The sequence below is a fragment of the Scyliorhinus torazame genome, unplaced genomic scaffold (genome assembly GCF_047496885.1).
Source record: "Scyliorhinus torazame isolate Kashiwa2021f unplaced genomic scaffold, sScyTor2.1 scaffold_307, whole genome shotgun sequence".
In the NCBI taxonomy this organism is placed as follows: domain Eukaryota; kingdom Metazoa; phylum Chordata; class Chondrichthyes; order Carcharhiniformes; family Scyliorhinidae; genus Scyliorhinus; species Scyliorhinus torazame.
In genome coordinates this window covers 163,783-180,231 of record NW_027308034.1, presented here as the reverse complement: position 1 = coordinate 180,231, position 16,449 = coordinate 163,783, and the positions used below count along the sequence as shown (strand labels likewise).

Here is a 16,449-nt window from a genome sequence, read left to right as displayed (position 1 = left end):
CTCCCCGTATCCCTCAATCCCCACCGTCTCCCCGTATCCCTCAATCCCCACCGTCTCCCCGTATCCCTCAATCCCCACCTTCACCCCGTATCCCTCAATCCCCACCTCCTCCCCGTATCCCTCAATCCCCCACCATCTCCCCGTATCCCTCAATCCCCACCGTCTCCCCGTATCCCTCAATCCCCACCGTCGCCCCGTATCCTTCAATCGCCACCTCCTCCCCGAATCCCTCAATCCCCACCGTCTCCCCGTGTCCCTCAATCCCCACCGTCTCCCCGTATCCCTCAATCCCCACCGTCGCCCCGTATCCTTCAATCGCCACCTCCTCCCCGAATCCCTCAATCCCCACCGTCTCCCCGTATCCCTCAATCCCCACCGTCGCCCCGTATCCTTCAATCGCCACCTCCTCCCCGAATCCCTCAATCCCCACCGTCTCCCCGTGTCCCTCAATCCACACCGTCTCCCCGTATCTCTCAATCCCCACCGTCTCCCCGTATCCCTCAATCCCCACTTTCTCCCCGTATCCCTCAGTCCCCACCGTCTTCCCGTATCCCTCAATCCCCACCGTCTCCCCGTATCCCTCAATCCCCACCATCTCCCCGTATCCCTCAATCCCCACCGTCTCCCCGTCTCCCTCAATCCCCACCGCCTCCCCGTATCCCTCAATCCCCACCGTCTCCCCGTATCCCTCAATCCCCACCGTCTCCCCGTATCCCTCAATCCCCACCGTCTCCCCGTATCCCTCAATCCCCACCGACTCCCCGTATCCCTCAATCCCCACCGTCTCCCCGTCTCCCTCAATCGCCACCGTCTCCCCGTCTCCCTCAATCCCCACCGTATCCCCGTATCCCTCAATCCCCACCGTCTCCCCGTATCCCTCAATCCCCACCGTATCCCCGTATCCCTCAATCCCCACCGTCTCCCCGTATCCCTCAATCGCCACCGTCTCCCCGTATCCCTCAATCCCCACCGTCTCCCCGTATCCCTCAATCGCCACCGTCTCCCCGTCTCCCTCAATCGCCACCGTCTCCCCGTTTCCCTCAATCCCCCACCTTCTCCCCGTGTCACTCAATCCCCACCGTCTCCCCGTATCCCTCAATCCCCACCGTCTCCCCGTGTCCCTCAATCCCCACCGTCTCCCTCAATCGCCACCGTCTCCCCGTTTCCCTCAATCCCCACCGTCTCCCCGTATCCCTCAATCCCCCACCGTCTCCCCGTATCCCTCAATCCCCACCGTCTCCCCGTATCCCTCAATCCCCACCGTCTCCCCGTCTCCCTCAATCCCCACCGTCTCCCTCAATCCCCACCATCTCCCCGCATCCCTCAATCCACACCGTCTCCCCGTATCCCTCAATCCCAACCGTGTCCCCGTCTCCCTCAATCCCCACCGTCTCCCCGTCTCCCTCAATCCCCACCGTCTCCCCATATCCCTCAATCCCCACCGTCTCCCCGTATCCCACAATCCCCACCGTCTCCCCGTCTCCCTCAATTCCCCACCGCCTTCCCCGTCTCCCTCAATCCCCCACCGTCTCCCCATATCCCTCAATCCCCCACCGTCTCCCCGTATCCCTCAATCCCCCACCGTCTCCCCGTATCCCTCAATCACCACCTATTCCCCGTATCCCTCAATCCCCCACCGTCTCCCCGTATCCTTCAATCGCCACCTCCTCCCCGAATCCCTCAATCCCCACCGTCTCCCCGTGTCCCTCAATCCACACCGTCTCCCCGTATCCCTCAGTCCCCACCGTCTCCCCGTATCTCTCAATCCCCACCGTCTCCCCGTATCCCTCAATCCCCACTTTCTCCCCGTATCCCTCAATCCCCACCGTCTTCCCGTATCCCTCAATCCCCACCGTCTCCCCGTATCCCTCAATCCCCACCGTCTCCCCGTATCCCTCAATCCCCACCGTCTCCCCGTCTCCCTCAATCCCCACCGTCTCCCCGTCTCCCTCAATCCCCACCGTCTCCCCGTATCCCTCAATCCCCACCGTCTCCCCGTATCCCTCAATCCCCACCGTCTCCCCGTATCCCTCAATCCCCACCGTCTCCCCGTATCCCTCAATCCCCACCGTCTCCCCGTCTCCCTCAATCGCCACCGTCTCCCCGTTTCCCTCAATCCCCCACGTTCTCCCCGTGTCACTCAATCCCCACCGTCTCCCCGTATCCCTCAATCCCCACCGTCTCCCCGTGTCCCTCAATCCCCACCGTCTCCCCGTCTCCCTCAATCGCCACCGTCTCCCCGTTTCCCTCAATCCCCCACCTTCTCCCCGTGTCACTCAATCCCCACCTCCTCCCCGTATCCCTCAATCCCCGCCGTCTCCCCGTATCCCTCAATCCCCACCTACTCCCCGTATCCCTCAATCCCCAACGTTTCCCCCTATCCCTCAGTCGCCCACCCTCTCCCCGTATCCCTCAATCCCCACCTCCTCCCCTTATCCCTCAATCCCCACCTTCTCCCCGTATCCCTCAATCCCCACCGTCTCCCCGTATCCCTCAATCCCCACCGTCTCCCCGTATCCCTCAATCCCCACCTTCACCCCGTATCCCTCAATCCCCACCTCCTCCCCGTATCCCTCAATCCCCCACCATCTCCCCGTATCCCTCAATCCCCACCGTCTCCCCGTATCCCTCAATCCCCACCGTCGCCCCGTATCCTTCAATCGCCACCTCCTCCCCGAATCCCTCAATCCCCACCGTCTCCCCGTGTCCCTCAATCCACACCGTCTCCCCGTATCCCTCAGTCCCCACCGTCTCCCCGTATCTCTCAATCCCCACCGTCTCCCCGTATCCCTCAATCCCCACTTTCTCCCCGTATCCCTCAATCCCCACCGTCTTCCCGTATCCCTCAATCCCCACCGTCTCCCCGTATCCCTCAATCCCCACCATCTCCCCGTATCCCTCAATCCCCACCGTCTCCCCGTCTCCCTCAATCCCCACCGTCTCCCCGTATCCCTCAATCCCCACCGTCTCCCCGTATCCCTCAATCCCCACCGTCTCCCCGTATCCCTCAATCCCCACCGTCTCCCCGTATCCCTCAATCCCCACCGACTCCCCGTATCCCTCAATCCCCACCGTCTCCCCGTCTCCCTCAATCGCCACCGTCTCCCCGTTTCCCTCAATCCCCCACCTTCTCCCCGTGTCACTCAATCCCCACCGTCTCCCCGTATCCCTCAATCCCCACCGTCTCCCCGTGTCCCTCAATCCCCACCGTCTCCCTCAATCGCCACCGTCTCCCCGTTTCCCTCAATCCCCACCGTCTCCCCGTATCCCTCAATCCCCCACCGTCTCCCCGTATCCCTCAATCCCCACCGTCTCCCCTTATCCCTCAATCCCCACCGTCTCCCCGTCTCCCTCAATCCCCACCGTCTCCCTCAATCCCCACCATCTCCCCGCATCCCTCAATCCACACCGTCTTCCCGTATCCCTCAATCCCAACCGTGTCCCCGTCTCCCTCAATCCCCACCGTCTCCCCGTCTCCCTCAATCCCCACCGTCTCCCCATATCCCTCAATCCCCACCGTCTCCCCGTATCCCACAATCCCCACCGTCTCCCCGTATCTCTCAATCCCCACCTCCTCCCCGTCTCCCTCAATCCCCACCGTCTCCCCGTATCCCACAATCCCCACCGTCTCCCCGTCTCCCTCAATTCCCCACCGCCTTCCCCGTCTCCCTCAATCCCCCACCGTCTCCCTATGTCCCTCAATCCCCCACCGTCTCCCCGTATCCCTCAATCCCCCACCGTCTCCCCGTATCCCTCAATCACCACCTATTCCCCGTATCCCTCAATCCCCCACCGTCTCCCCGTATCCTTCAATCGCCACCTCCTCCCCGAATCCCTCAATCCCCACCGTCTCCCCGTGTCCCTCAATCCACACCGTCTCCCCGTATCCCTCAGTCCCCACCGTCTCCCCGTATCTCTCAATCCCCACCGTCTCCCCGTATCCCTCAATCCCCACTTTCTCCCCGTATCCCTCAATCCCCACCGTCTTCCCGTATCCCTCAATCCCCACCGTCTCCCCGTATCCCTCAATCCCCACCGTCTCCCCGTATCCCTCAATCCCCACCGTCTCCCCGTCTCCCTCAATCGCCACCGTCTCCCCGTTTCCCTCAATCCCCCACGTTCTCCCCGTGTCACTCAATCCCCACCGTCTCCCCGTATCCCTCAATCCCCACCGTCTCCCCGTGTCCCTCAATCCCCACCGTCTCCCCGTCTCCCTCAATCGCCACCGTCTCCCCGTTTCCCTCAATCCCCCACCTTCTCCCCGTGTCACTCAATCCCCACCTCCTCCCCGTATCCCTCAATCCCCACCGTCTCCCCGTATCCCTCAATCCCCACCTACTCCCCGTATCCCTCAATCCCCAACGTTTCCCCCTATCCCTCAGTCGCCCACCCTCTCCCCGTATCCATCAATCCCCACCTCCTCCCCTTATCCCTCAATCCCCCACCGTCTCCCCGTATCCCTCAATCCCCACCTCCTCCCCTTATCCCTCAATCCCCACCTTCTCCCCGTATCCCTCAATCCCCACCGTCTCCCCTTATCCCTCAATCCCCACCGTCTCCCCGTATCCCTCAATCCCCACCTTCACCCCGTATCCCTCAATCCCCACCTCCTCCCCGTATCCCTCAATCCCCCACCATCTCCCCGTATCCCTCAATCCCCACCGTCTCCCCGTATCCCTCAATCCCCACCGTCGCCCCGTATCCTTCAATCGCCACCTCCTCCCCGAATCCCTCAATCCCCACCGTCTCCCCGTGTCCCTCAATCCACACCGTCTCCCCGTATCCCTCAGTCCCCACCGTCTCCCCGTATCTCTCAATCCCCACCGTCTCCCCGTATCCCTCAATCCCCACTTTCTCCCCGTATCCCTCAATCCCCACCGTCTTCCCGTATCCCTCAATCCCCACCGTCTCCCCGTATCCCTCAATCCCCACCATCTCCCCGTATCCCTCAATCCCCACCGTCTCCCCGTCTCCCTCAATCCCCACCGTCTCCCCGTATCCCTCAATCCCCACCGTCTCCCCGTATCCCTCAATCCCCACCGTCTCCCCGTATCCCTCAATCCCCACCGTCTCCCCGTATCCCTCAATCCCCACCGACTCCCCGTATCCCTCAATCCCCACCGTCTCCCCGTCTCCCTCAATCGCCACCGTCTCCCCGTTTCCCTCAATCCCCCACCTTCTCCCCGTATCCCTCAATCCCCACCTCCTCCCCGTATCCCTGAATCCCCACCGTCTCCCCGTATCACTCAATCCCCACCGTCTCCCCGTATCCCTCAATCCCCACCGTCTCCCCGTGTCCCTCAATCCCCACCGTCTCCCTCAATCGCCACCGTCTCCCCGTTTCCCTCAATCCCCACCGTCTCCCCGTATCCCTCAATCCCCACCTCCTCCCCGTATCCCTCAATCCCCACCGTCTCCCCGTATCCCTCAATCCCCACCGTCTCCCCATATCCCTCAATCCCCACCGTCTCCCCGTATCCCTCAATCCCCCACCGTCTCCCCGTATCCCTCAATCCCCACCGTCTCCCCGTATCCCTCAATCCCCACCGTCTCCCCGTCTCCCTCAATCCCCACCGTCTCCCTCAATCCCCACCATCTCCCCGCATCCCTCAATCCACACCGTCTCCCCGTATCCCTCAATCCCAACCGTGTCCCCGTCTCCCTCAATCCCCCCGTCTCCCCGTCTCCCTCAATCCCCACCGTCTCCCCATATCCCTCAATCCCCACCGTCTCCCCGTATCCCACAATCCCCACCGTCTCCCCGTCTCCCTCAATTCCCCACCGCCTTCCCCGTCTCCCTCAATCCCCCACCGTCTCCCTATATCCCTCAATCCCCCACCGTCTCCCCGTATCCCTCAATCCCCCACCGTCTCCCCGTTTCCCTCAATCCCCCACCTTCTCCCCGTGTCACTCAATCCCCACCTCCTCCCCGTATCCCTCAATCCCCACCGTCTCCCCGTATCCCTCAATCCCCACCTACTCCCCGTATCCCTCAATCCCCAACGTTTCCCCCTATCCCTCAGTCGCCCACCCTCTCCCCGTATCCCTCAATCCCCACCTCCTCCCCTTATCCCTCAATCCCCACCTTCTCCCCGTATCCCTCAATCCCCACCGTCTCCCCGTATCCCTCAACCCCCACCGTCTCCCCGTATCCCTCAATCCCCACCTTCACCCCGTATCCCTCAATCCCCACCTCCTCCCCGTATCCCTCAATCCCCCACCATCTCCCCGTATCCCTCAATCCCCACCGTCTCCCCGTATCCCTCAATCCCCACCGTCGCCCCGTATCCTTCAATCGCCACCTCCTCCCCGAATCCCTCAATCCCCACCGTCTCCCCGTGTCCCTCAATCCACACCGTCTCCCCGTATCCCTCAGTCCCCACCGTCTCCCCGTATCTCTCAATCCCCACCGTCTCCCCGTATCCCTCAATCCCCACTTTCTCCCCGTATCCCTCAATCCCCACCGTCTTCCCGTATCCCTCAATCCCCACCGTCTCCCCGTATCCCTCAATCCCCACCATCTCCCCGTATCCCTCAATCCCCACCGTCTCCCCGTCTCCCTCAATCCCCACCGTCTCCCCGTATCCCTCAATCCCCACCGTCTCCCCGTATCCCTCAATCCCCACCGTCTCCCCGTATCCCTCAATCCCCACCGTCTCCCCGTATCCCTCAATCCCCACCGACTCCCCGTATCCCTCAATCCCCACCGTCTCCCCGTCTCCCTCAATCGCCACCGTCTCCCCGTTTCCCTCAATCCCCCACCTTCTCCCCGTGTCACTCAATCCCCACCGTCTCCCCGTATCCCTCAATCCCCACCGTCTCCCCGTGTCCCTCAATCCCCACCGTCTCCCTCAATCGCCACCGTCTCCCCGTTTCCCTCAATCCCCACCGTCTCCCCGTATCCCTCAATCCCCCACCGTCTCCCCGTATCCCTCAATCCCCACCGTCTCCCCGTATCCCTCAATCCCCACCGTCTCCCCGTCTCCCTCAATCCCCACCGTCTCCCTCAATCCCCACCATCTCCCCGCATCCCTCAATCCACACCGTCTTCCCGTATCCCTCAATCCCAACCGTGTCCCCGTCTCCCTCAATCCCCACCGTCTCCCCGTCTCCCTCAATCCCCACCGTCTCCCCATATCCCTCAATCCCCACCGTCTCCCCGTATCCCACAATCCCCACCGTCTCCCCGTATCTCTCAATCCCCACCTCCTCCCCGTCTCCCTCAATCCCCACCGTCTCCCCGTATCCCACAATCCCCACCGTCTCCCCGTCTCCCTCAATTCCCCACCGCCTTCCCCGTCTCCCTCAATCCCCCACCGTCTCCCTATATCCCTCAATCCCCCACCGTCTCCCCGTATCCCTCAATCCCCCACCGTCTCCCCGTATCCCTCAATCACCACCTATTCCCCGTATCCCTCAATCCCCCACCGTCTCCCCGTATCCTTCAATCGCCACCTCCTCCCCGAATCCCTCAATCCCCACCGTCTCCCCGTGTCCCTCAATCCACACCGTCTCCCCGTATCCCTCAGTCCCCACCGTCTCCCCGTATCTCTCAATCCCCACCGTCTCCCCGTATCCCTCAATCCCCACTTTCTCCCCGTATCCCTCAATCCCCACCGTCTCCCCGTATCCCTCAATCCACACCGTCTTCCCGTATCCCTCAATCCCCACCGTCTCCCCGTCTCCCTCAATCGCCACCGTCTCCCCGTTTCCCTCAATCCCCCACGTTCTCCCCGTGTCACTCAATCCCCACCGTCTCCCCGTATCCCTCAATCCCCACCGTCTCCCCGTGTCCCTCAATCCCCACCGTCTCCCCGTCTCCCTCAATCGCCACCGTCTCCCCGTTTCCCTCAATCCCCCACCTTCTCCCCGTGTCACTCAATCCCCACCTCCTCCCCGTATCCCTCAATCCCCACCGTCTCCCCGTATCCCTCAATCCCCACCTCCTCCCCTTATCCCTCAATCCCCACCTTCTCCCCGTATCCCTCAATCCCCACCGTCTCCCCTTATCCCTCAATCCCCACCGTCTCCCCGTATCCCTCAATCCCCACCTTCACCCCGTATCCCTCAATCCCCACCTCCTCCCCGTATCCCTCAATCCCCCACCATCTCCCCGTATCCCTCAATCCCCACCGTCTCCCCGTATCCCTCAATCCCCACCGTCGCCCCGTATCCTTCAATCGCCACCTCCTCCCCGAATCCCTCAATCCCCACCGTCTCCCCGTGTCCCTCAATCCACACCGTCTCCCCGTATCCCTCAGTCCCCACCGTCTCCCCGTATCTCTCAATCCCCACCGTCTCCCCGTATCCCTCAATCCCCACTTTCTCCCCGTATCCCTCAATCCCCACCGTCTTCCCGTATCCCTCAATCCCCACCGTCTCCCCGTATCCCTCAATCCCCACCGTCTCCCCGTATCCCTCAATCCCCACCGTCTCCCCGTCTCCCTCAATCCCCACCGTCTCCCCGTATCCCTCAATCCCCACCGTCTCCCCGTATCCCTCAATCCCCACCGTCTCCCCGTATCCCTCAATCCCCACCGTCTCCCCGTATCCCTCAATCCCCACCGACTCCCCGTATCCCTCAATCCCCACCGTCTCCCCGTCTCCCTCAATCGCCACCGTCTCCCCGTTTCCCTCAATCCCCCACCTTCTCCCCGTGTCACTCAATCCCCACCGTCTCCCCGTATCCCTCAATCCCCACCGTCTCCCCGTGTCCCTCAATCCCCACCGTCTCCCTCAATCGCCACCGTCTCCCCGTTTCCCTCAATCCCCACCGTCTCCCCGTATCCCTCAATCCCCCACCGTCTCCCCGTATCCCTCAATCCCCACCGTCTCCCCGTATCCCTCAATCCCCACCGTCTCCCCGTCTCCCTCAATCCCCACCGTCTCCCTCAATCCCCACCATCTCCCCGCATCCCTCAATCCACACCGTCTTCCCGTATCCCTCAATCCCAACCGTGTCCCCGTCTCCCTCAATCCCCACCGTCTCCCCGTCTCCCTCAATCCCCACCGTCTCCCCATATCCCTCAATCCCCACCGTCTCCCCGTATCCCACAATCCCCACCGTCTCCCCGTATCTCTCAATCCCCACCTCCTCCCCGTCTCCCTCAATCCCCACCGTCTCCCCGTATCCCACAATCCCCACCGTCTCCCCGTCTCCCTCAATTCCCCACCGCCTTCCCCGTCTCCCTCAATCCCCCACCGTCTCCCTATATCCCTCAATCCCCCACCGTCTCCCCGTATCCCTCAATCCCCCACCGTCTCCCCGTATCCCTCAATCACCACCTATTCCCCGTATCCCTCAATCCCCCACCGTCTCCCCGTATCCTTCAATCGCCACCTCCTCCCCGAATCCCTCAATCCCCACCGTCTCCCCGTGTCCCTCAATCCACACCGTCTCCCCGTATCCCTCAGTCCCCACCGTCTCCCCGTATCTCTCAATCCCCACCGTCTCCCCGTATCCCTCAATCCCCACTTTCTCCCCGTATCCCTCAATCCCCACCGTCTCCCCGTATCCCTCAATCCACACCGTCTCCCCGTATCCCTCAATCCCCACCGTCTCCCCGTCTCCCTCAATCGCCACCGTCTCCCCGTTTCCCTCAATCCCCCACGTTCTCCCCGTGTCACTCAATCCCCACCGTCTCCCCGTATCCCTCAATCCCCACCGTCTCCCCGTGTCCCTCAATCCCCACCGTCTCCCCGTCTCCCTCAATCGCCACCGTCTCCCCGTTTCCCTCAATCCTCCACCTTCTCCCCGTGTCACTTAATCCCCACCTCCTCCCCGTATCCCTCAATCCCCACCGTCTCCCCGTATCCCTCAATCCCCACCTCCTCCCCTTATCCCTCAATCCCCACCTTCTCCCCGTATCCCTCAATCCCCACCGTCTCCCCTTATCCCTCAATCCCCACCGTCTCCCCGTATCCCTCAATCCCCACCTTCACCCCGTATCCCTCAATCCCCACCTCCTCCCCGTATCCCTCAATCCCCCACCATCTCCCCGTATCCCTCAATCCCCACCGTCTCCCCGTATCCCTCAATCCCCACCGTCGCCCCGTATCCTTCAATCGCCACCTCCTCCCCGAATCCCTCAATCCCCACCGTCTCCCCGTGTCCCTCAATCCACACCGTCTCCCCGTATCCCTCAGTCCCCACCGTCTCCCCGTATCTCTCAATCCCCACCGTCTCCCCGTATCCCTCAATCCCCACTTTCTCCCCGTATCCCTCAATCCCCACCGTCTTCCCGTATCCCTCAATCCCCACCGTCTCCCCGTATCCCTCAATCCCCACCATCTCCCCGTATCCCTCAATCCCCACCGTCTCCCCGTCTCCCTCAATACCCACCGTCTCCCCGTATCCCTCAATCCCCACCGTCTCCCCGTATCCCTCAATCCCCACCGTCTCCCCGTATCCCTCAATCCCCACCGTCTCCCCGTATCCCTCAATCCCCACCGACTCCCCGTATCCCTCAATCCCCACCGTCTCCCCGTCTCCCTCAATCGCCACCGTCTCCCCGTTTCCCTCAATCCCCCACCTTCTCCCCGTATCCCTCAATCCCCACCTCCTCCCCGTATCCCTGAATCCCCACCGTCTCCCCGTATCACTCAATCCCCACCGTCTCCCCGTATCCCTCAATCCCCACCGTCTCCCCGTGTCCCTCAATCCCCACCGTCTCCCTCAATCGCCACCGTCTCCCCGTTTCCCTCAATCCCCACCGTCTCCCCGTATCCCTCAATCCCCCACCGTCTCCCCGTATCCCTCAATCCCCACCGTCTCCCCGTATCCCTCAATCCCCACCGTCTCCCCGTCTCCCTCAATCCCCACCGTCTCCCTCAATCCCCACCATCTCCCCGTCTCCCTCAATCCCCACCGTCTCCCCATATCCCTCAATCCCCACCATCTCCCCGTCTCCCTCAATCCCCACCGTCTCCCCATATCCCTCAATCCCCACCATCTCCCCGTCTCCCTCAATCCCCACCATCTCCCCGTCTCCCTCAATCCCCACCGTCTCCCCGTATCCCTCAATCCCAACCGTGTCCCCGTCTCCCTCAATCCCCACCGTCTCCCCGTCTCCCTCAATCCCCACCGTCTCCCCATATCCCTCAATCCCCACCGTCTCCCCGTATCCCACAATCCCCACCGTCTCCCCGTCTCCCTCAATTCCCCACCGTCTCCCCGTATCCCTCAATCCCCACCGTCTCCCTATATCCCTCAATCCCCCACCGTCTCCCCGTATCCCTCAATCCCCCACCGTCTCCCCGTATCCCTCAATCACCACCTATTCCCCGTATCCCTCAATCCCCCACCGTCTCCCCGTATCCTTCAATCGCCACCTCCTCCCCGAATCCCTCAATCCCCACCGTCTCCCCGTGTCCCTCAATCCACACCGTCTCCCCGTATCCCTCAGTCCCCACCGTCTCCCCGTATCTCTCAATCCCCACCGTCTCCCCGTATCCCTCAATCCCCACTTTCTCCCCGTATCCCTCAATCCCCACCGTCTTCCCGTATCCCTCAATCCCCACCGTCTCCCCGTATCCCTCAATCCCCACCGTCTCCCCGTATCCCTCAATCCCCACCGTCTCCCCGTCTCCCTCAATCCCCACCGTCTCCCCGTCTCCCTCAATCCCCACCGTCTCCCCGTATCCCTCAATCCCCACCGTCTCCCCGTATCCCTCAATCCCCACCGTCTCCCCGTATCCCTCAATCCCCACCGTCTCCCCGTATCCCTCAATCCCCACGTCCTCCCCGTATCCCTCAATCCCCACCGTCTCCCCGTATCCCTCAATCCCCACCTCCTCCCCCTATCCCTCAATCCCCACCTCCTCCCCGTCTCCCTCATTCCCCACCGTCTCCCCGTATCTCTCAATCTCCACCTCCTCCCCGTATCCCTCAATCCCCACCGTCTCCCCATATCCCTCAATCCCCCCGTCTCCCCGTCTCCCTCAATCCCCACCGTCTCCCCGTATCCCTCAATCCCCACCTCCTCCCCGTATCCCTCAATCCCCACCGGCTCCCCGTATCCCTCAATCCCCACCGTCTCCCCGACACCCTCAATCCCCACCGTCTCCCCGTATCCCTCAATCCCCACCTCCTCCCCGTATCCCTCAATCCCCACCGTCTCCCCGTATCCCTCAATCCCCACCTACTCCCCGTATCCCTCAATCCCCACCGTCTCCCCGTCTCCCTCAATCCCCACCGTCTCCCCGTATCCCTCAACCCCCACTCCCCGTCTCCCTCAATCCCCACCGTCTCCCCGTATCCCTCAATCCCCACCTCCTCCCCGTATCCCTCAATCCCCACCGTCTCCCCGTATCCCTCAATCCCCACCGTCTCCCCGTATCCCTCAATCCCCACCGTCTCCCCGTCTCCCTCAATCCCCACCGTCTCCCCGTCTCCCTCAATCGCCACCGTCTCCCCGTCTCCCTCAATCGCCACCGTCTCCCCGTTTCCCTCAATCCCCACCGTCTCCCCGTATCCCTCAATCCCCACCGTCACCCTGTATCCCTCAATCCCCACCGTCTCCCCGTCTCCCTCAATCGCCACCGTCTCCCCGTCTCCCTCAATCCCCACCGTCTCCCCGTTTCCCTCAATCCCAACCGTCTCCCCGTATCCCTCAATCCCCCACCGTCTCCCCGTCTCCCTCAATCGCCACCGTCTCCCCGTCTCCCTCAATCCCCACCGTCTCCCCGTTTCCCTCAATCCCAACCGTCTCCCCGTATCCCTCAATCCCCCTCCGTCTCCCCGTATCCCTCAATCCCCACCGTCTCCCCGTATCCCTCAATCCCCCACCGTCTCCCCGTATCCCTCAATCCCCACCGTCTCCCCGTATCCCTCAATCCCCACCGTCTCCCCGTATCCCTCAATCCCCACCGTCTCCCCGTATCCCTCATTCCCCACCGTCTCCCCGTATCCCTCAATCCCCACCGTCTCCCCGTATCCCTCAATCCCCACCTCCTCCCCGTATCCCTCAATCCCCACCGTCTCCCCGTATCTCTCAATCCCCGCCGTCTCCCCGTATCCCTCAATCCCTACCGTCTCCCCGTATCCCTCAATCCCCACCGTCTCCCCGTATCCCTCAATCCCCACCATCTCCCCGTATCCCTCAATCCCCACCGTCTCCCCGTCTCCCTCAATCCCCACCGTCTCCCCGTATCCCTCAATCCCCACCGTCTCCCCGTATCCCTCAATCCCCACTCCCCGTATCCCTCAATCCCCACCGTCTCCCCGTCTCCCTCAATCCCCCACCGTCTCCCCGTATCCCTCAATCCCCACCGTCTCCCCGTCTCCCTCAAACTCCACCGTCTACCCGTCTCCCTCAATCCCCACCGTCTCCCCGTCTCCCTCAATCCCCACCGTCTCCCGGTATCCCTCAATCCCCCACCGTCTCCCCGTCTCCCTCAATCCCCACCGTCTCCCCGTATCCCTCAATCCCCACCGTCTCCCCGTCTCCCTCAATCCCCACCGTCTCCCCGTCTCCCTCAATCCCCACCGTCTCCCCGTATCCCTCAATCCCCACTTTCTCCCCGTATCCCTCAATCCCCACCGTCTCCCCGTCTCCCTCAATCCCCACCGTCTCCCCGTATCCCTCAATCCCCACCGTCTCCCCGTATCCCTCAATCCCCACCGCCTCCCCGTCTCCCTCAATCCCCACCGTATCCCCGTCTCCCTCAATCCCCACCATCTCCCCGTCTCCCTCAATCCCCACCGTCTCCCCGTATCCCTCAATTCCCCACCGTCTCCCCGTCTCCCTCAATCCCCACCGTCTCCCCGTCTCCCTCAATCCCCACCGTCTCCCCGTATCCCTCAATCCCCACCGTCTCCCCGTATCCCTCAATCTCCACCGTCTCCCCGTCTCCCTCAATCCCCACCGTCTCCCCGTTTCCCTCAATCCCAACCGTCTCCCCGTATCCCTCAATCCCCCTCCGTCTCCCCGTATCCCTCAATCCCCACCGTCTCCCCGTATCCCTCAATCCCCCACCGTCTCCCCGTATCCCTCAATCCCCACCGTCTCCCCGTATCCCTCAATCCCCACCGTCTCCCCGTATCCCTCAATCCCCACCGTCTCCCCGTATCCCTCATTCCCCACCGTCTCCCCGTATCCCTCAATCCCCACCGTCTCCCCGTATCCCTCAATCCCCACCTCCTCCCCGTATCCCTCAATCCCCACCGTCTCCCCGTATCTCTCAATCCCCGCCGTCTCCCCGTATCCCTCAATCCCTACCGTCTCCCCGTATCCCTCAATCCCCACCGTCTCCCCGTATCCCTCAATCCCCACCATCTCCCCGTATCCCTCAATCCCCACCGTCTCCCCGTCTCCCTCAATCCCCACCGTCTCCCCGTATCCCTCAATCCCCACCGTCTCCCCGTATCCCTCAATCCCCACTCCCCGTATCCCTCAATCCCCACCGTCTCCCCGTCTCCCTCAATCCCCCACCGTCTCCCCGTATCCCTCAATCCCCACCGTCTCCCCGTCTCCCTCAAACTCCACCGTCTACCCGTCTCCCTCAATCCCCACCGTCTCCCCGTCTCCCTCAATCCCCACCGTCTCCCGGTATCCCTCAATCCCCCACCGTCTCCCCGTCTCCCTCAATCCCCACCGTCTCCCCGTATCCCTCAATCCCCACCGTCTCCCCGTCTCCCTCAATCCCCACCGTCTCCCCGTCTCCCTCAATCCCCACCGTCTCCCCGTATCCCTCAATCCCCACTTTCTCCCCGTATCCCTCAATCCCCACCGTCTCCCCGTCTCCCTCAATCCCCACCGTCTCCCCGTATCCCTCAATCCCCACCGTCTCCCCGTATCCCTCAATCCCCACCGCCTCCCCGTCTCCCTCAATCCCCACCGTATCCCCGTCTCCCTCAATCCCCACCATCTCCCCGTCTCCCTCAATCCCCACCGTCTCCCCGTATCCCTCAATTCCCCACCGTCTCCCCGTCTCCCTCAATCCCCACCGTCTCCCCGTCTCCCTCAATCCCCACCGTCTCCCCGTATCCCTCAATCCCCACCGTCTCCCCGTATCCCTCAATCTCCACCGTCTCCCCGTATCCCTCAATCCCCACCGTCTCCCCGTCTCCCTCAATCCCCACCGTCTCCCCGTATCCCTCAATCCCCACCGTCTCCCCGTATCCCTCAATCCCCACCGTCTCCCCGTATCCCTCAATCCCCACCGTCTCCCCGTATCCCTCAATCCCCACCGTCTCCCCGTATCCCTCAATCCCCACCGTCTCCCCGTCTCCCTCAATCGCCACCGTCTCCCCGTTTCCCTCAATCCCCCACCTTCTCCCCGTGTCACTCAATCCCCACCGTCTCCCCGTATCCCTCAATCCCCACCGTCTCCCCGTGTCCCTCAATCCCCACCGTCTCCCCGTCTCCCTCAATCGCCACCGTCTCCCCGTTTCCCTCAATCCCCCACCTTCTCCCCGTGTCACTCAATCCCCACCGTCTCCCCGTATCCCTCAATCCCCACCGTCTCCCCGTGTCCCTCAATCCCCACCGTCTCCCCATATCCCTCAATCCCCACCGTCTCCCCGTATCCCTCAATCCCCACCGTCTCCCCGTGTCCCTCAATCCACACCGTCTCCCCGTATACCTCAATAACCACCGTCTCCCCGTATCCCTCCATCCCCACCGTCTCCCCCTATCCCTCAATCCCCCACCGTCTCCCCGTATCCCTCAATCCCCTCCGTCTCCCCGTATCCCTCAATCCCCACCGTCTCCCCGTATCCCTCAATCCCCACTCCCCGTATCCCTCAATCCCCACGGTCTCCCCGTATCCCTCAATCCCCACCTCCTCCCCGTATCCCTCAATCCCCACCGTCTCCCCGTCTCCCTCAATCCCCACCGTCTCCCCGTATCCCTCAATCCCCACCGTCTCCCCGTATCCCTCAATCCCCACCGTCTCCCCGTCTCCCTCAATCCCCACCGTCTCCCCGTATCCCTCAATCCCCACCGTCTCCCCGTATCCCTCAATCACCACCTCCTCCCCGTATCCCTCAATCCCCCACCGTCTCCCCGTCTCCCTCAATCCCCACCGTCTCCCCGTATCTCTCAATCCCCACCGTCTCCCCGTATCCCTCAATCCCCACCGTCTCCCCGTATCCCTCAACCCCCACCGTCTCCCCGTCTCCCTCAATCCCCACCGTCTCCCCGTCTCCCTCAATCCCCACCGTCTCCCCGTCTCCCTCAATCCCCACCTCCTCCCCGTATACCTCAATCCCCACCGTCTCCCCGTCTCCCTCAATCCCCACCGTCTCCCTGTATCCCTCAATCCCCACCGTCTCCCCGTATCCCTCAATCCCCACCGTCTCCCTCAATCCCCACCGTCTCCCCGTCTCCCTCAATCCCCACCGTCTCCCCGTATCCCTCAATCCCCACCTCCTCCCCGTATCCCTCAATCCCCACCGTCTCCCCGAATCCCCACCGTCCCCCCGTATCCCTCAATCCCCACCGTCTA

At 62.8% G+C, this 16,449-nt stretch overlaps 1 protein-coding gene across 1 annotated transcript in view; it reads left to right on the top strand.

Annotated features, from left to right (window-relative positions):
• The window catches only part of LOC140406141 (ras-interacting protein 1-like), a gene marked incomplete at its 3' end in the record, with an annotated part of 189,768 nt that overhangs the window by 45,561 nt on the left and 127,758 nt on the right, over positions 1-16,449 (top strand). The window lies entirely within an intron of this gene.